Below are 4,197 nucleotides of genomic sequence, written 5' to 3'. Positions count from 1 at the left end.
CTAGCGACAGCAAATATAAGAAAGACAACTCAAAGCCCATTACATGCTTTGAATGTCATCAAACTGGCCATATAAAGTCAAGCTGCCCCACGCTGAGGAAAGATAAGAAGAATGGTAAAAAGGCAATGGTGGCTACATGGAGCGACAGTGATGAGTCTTCATCAACAGAAGCTGAGGCCACCGAGTCAGCGAAGATATGCTTCATGGCTGACGAACTTGCTGAGCCGTGCGTCTCTGAGCATGCTGACCCCTCCGTTGCATCTGACGATGAGGAGCAATCAAATGAGGTAATATCACTTTCCCAGCTCAGAAACGAAATGGGTAATGCCCTGAGTGATCTCTATACACTTGTCAAAAAGTGTAATAAGAAAATTAGAGCACTCAGCAGGCGATGTGACGAGGTTGAAGAGGTCAAGCTAAGTGACCTCAGATTCCTTCTTCAGGACAACTCAACTTTGCATGATAATATGGAGATCATACATAAGTCTGTCTCTGAAGTCCAATCAGATTCAAAGAAACTGAGAAAGGATGTCACAAATATCCAGAACCAACTAAAGGTTCAAAACAAAAGGAATATTCCTCTGAATGCTCAGTACAGAAGTACTGGTCAGCAGAGATGGAATCCCCAGCGGAATGTCCAGTGTGACTTCTGTGGGAAGAAAGGACACACCACTAAGGTGTGCTGGCACGCTCAGCACTGGGGTGCTGACCAGTCAGTGAAAAATCCTAAACGGAAGGTCAGCTGTGACTTCTGTGGAAAGAATAGCCATACTGTCCATGTATGCCGCCATAAAATAAAATATGATGCTTTACCTGTTGAACCTAACAAGCAAGGACCCAAAAAGAATTGGGTACCTAAAAGTAACTAGTTACAATGCAGGTAAGCCTGAGGTGTGCTGAGAAGTCAAAGATGTGGTATATTGACAGCGCATGCTCGAGGCACATGACTGGTGATGAAACTCAGTTCATCACATTTGAGCGTAAACGATGAGGAAGCGTAAGTTTTGGAGACAACAAAAAGGGTAAGATAGTAGGGTCAGGAACCATCGGAGGTAATCCTACTATTGAGTCAGTCTCCCTAGTCAGCGGACTCAAATATAACTTACTCAGCGTAGCTCAGCTATGTGACAATGGGAGAAAAGTTATATTTGATGCTACTGGATGTAAAATATACGAGGGAAAAACAAATGAGTTAATTTTAACTGCCCCTCGGATTGATAATATCTTTATGCTAGACTTAGAGAAAAAGTTTTCAAAAACTGTATGCTTAGTTTCAAAGGAAGAAAATTCCTGGCTATGGCACAGGAGACTTGGTCATGTAAGCATGGACCTCTTGGCCAAATTAGCAAGAAAGCAATTGGTTGAGGGACTTCCTGAACTTAGATTTGAAAAAGATCAATTATGCCATGCTTGCCAAGCTGGAAAACAAACCAAACAATCTTTTCATAGCAAAAACATTGTCTCAACTAAGCGTCCATTAGAATTACTACACTTGGATCTCTTCGGTCCAGTCCAGCCGCTGAGTCTGGGTGGAAGAAGATTTTCCTTGGTCATTGTAGATGACTTCTCTCGGTACACTTGGGTCATCTTGCTGAGTAGCAAGGATGAGACCTTTGAGACATTTTCAAATTTAGTTAGAAAACTTGAAAATGATAAAGACCTAAAACTAGCTCATATCCGAAGTGATAATGGTGGAGAATTCAAAAATCAACAGTTTGTTGAATTCTGTGAAGCCAGCGGCATTGACCATAACTTTTCTACTCCTAGAACGCCTCAACAAAATGGGGTTGTTGAAAGGAAGAACAGAACACTGGTTGAAATAGCCAGGACAATGCTGAGTGAGCATAGGCTTCCAAAGTACTTTTGGGGAGATGCTGTTAACATAGCATGCTATATTCTTAATAGGGCTCTTGTTAGACCTATACTAAAGAAAACCCCCTATGAGCTTTGGAAAGGACGAAAGCCCAACATTGGATACTTTCGTGCCTTTGGTTGTAAATGTTTTATTTTAAACACTAAAGATAGCCTAGATAAATTTGACTCAAAAGCTGACAAAGCTATCTTTTTAGGCTACTCAACAAACAACAAAGCATACAGAGTTTTCAATAAACGAACTTAAGTTTTAGAAGAGTCAGTACATGTTGAGTTCGACGAAACTAACCCTGCAGGAAGATATCTGCCGCTGACCGAGGATGATCCACACTCAGCACCCGCTGATCAAGATACAGCTGCTGAGTCATTCCCTCAAGGGCTGACCAAAGGTAAAAGTGAACCAAATATTGTTTTCACTGACCAGTCTTCACCTGCAGAGATTGTTGAAACACGGACAACACAAGACATCAATCTACCCAAAGAGATAAGGATTCCAAGAGGGCACTCAGAGAGTGCAATCCTTGATGCCGCTGAGAATACCCTGATGACAAGAAACCAACTCAGGAGGTACCTCAGCAATGTAGCCTTCGTCTCAGTTCAGGAACCTAAGAACTTCGCTGATGCTGAGGAAGATGAATTCTGGATGAGCGCAATGCAAGAGGAACTTGATCAATTCAGAAGAAACGATGTATGGGAGCTAGTGCCACATCCAAGGAGTCAGAAGACCATTGGAACAAGATGGGTCTTCCGCAACAAGTTGGATGAGCAAGGAAACGTAGTCAGGAACAAAGCAAGGCTTGTAGCTCAGGGCTACAGTCAGCAAAAAGGTATTGACTACGGTGAGACCTTTGCCCCAGTGGCAAGGCTAGAGGCTATTAGGATTTTATGTGCATATGCATCTTACATGAACTTTAAACTGTTTCAAATGGATGTTAAGAGTGCATTCCTTAATGGAGTTATAAACGAGGAAGTTTATGTTAATCAACCTCCAGGGTTTGAGGATCCTAAATTCCCAAACCACGTTTATAAACTCAAAAAGCCTCTGTACGGCCTCAAGCAAGCACCACGTGCTTGGTATGAGAGGCTGACCAGTTTCCTGCTGACTAGAAACTATGTCAGGGGCAAAGCTGATACAACCTTATTCATTAAGAGAAAGGGTAAACATACCCTGCTGGCTCAAATATATGTTGATGATATTATTTTCGGTGCTACTAATGAGTCAATGTGCAAGGAATTTAGCAAGCAAATGCAGACTGAGTTTGAAATGTCTATGATGGGAGAACTCAACTTCTTCCTTGGACTTCAAATCAAACAAGGAAAGAATGACATCTTCATCAGTCAAGCTAAATATGCCAAGGAGATATTGAAGAAATATGATCTTGAAAATTGCAAGCCAATATCCACTCCTATGGGCACTGACACTGTCCTCTGTGCTGACGAGAATGGTAAGTCAGTAGACAGCAAATTGTATCGAGGTATGATAGGCTCTCTACTTTACTTAACAGCCAGTAGACCAGACATTCAGTTCTCAGTATGCTACTGTGCTAGATATCAATCTAACCCTAAGGAATCTCATTACATAGCTGTAAAAAGAATCCTTAGATATTTGCAAAGCTCAGTGAACGCATGTTTATGGTATCACAACACTCATGGATTTACACTCGTTGGATACACTGACACTGACTATGGTAGAGACAAGCTAGAATGGAAAAGCACCTCTGGAGGATGTCATTTCTTAGGAAGCTGTCTTGTATCCTGGTTCAGCAAGAAGCAGGCGTCAGTAGCCTTGTCTACCACTGAAGCTGAGTACATTACTGCTGGTCACTGTGTTGCTCAAGTCTTATGGATTAAGCAACAACTTGAAAACTATGGTGTTCAAACAAAGACAATTGAGGTCAAATGCGACAACAAAAGTGCAATTGATCTATCAAAGAACCCAATTCAACACAGCAGAATGAAGCATGTCAGCATAAGGCATCACTTCATTAGAGACCATGTACTCAAAGGTGAGATAAAGCTGACCTACGTCCCAACGGATGAGCAGCTTGCTGATATCTTCACAAAGCCACTGGCTCGTGAACAGTTCAGTATACTGAGAGAAGCCATTGGTATGTTTAATCCTCTTCAGTAAATTCCTGTTCTAAAATGTTAATTTATGCTGAGTGAATTATTATGCTGAATGAGTTATGCATGCTGAGTGATTGTTATGCTGAGTACTTAACATATCAATACTGAGTAAATATGCACACCGAGTAGTAAACTCAATCTGAGAAATCACCCTTTCATATACTACTGACCACTCAGAATATAAAACGCTTAGTATTC

Source organism: Euphorbia lathyris, chromosome 3, assembly GCF_963576675.1.
Source record: "Euphorbia lathyris chromosome 3, ddEupLath1.1, whole genome shotgun sequence".
NCBI classification, from domain to species: Eukaryota; Viridiplantae; Streptophyta; class Magnoliopsida; order Malpighiales; family Euphorbiaceae; genus Euphorbia; species Euphorbia lathyris.
Note: the sequence above shows the minus strand (reverse complement) of the source record.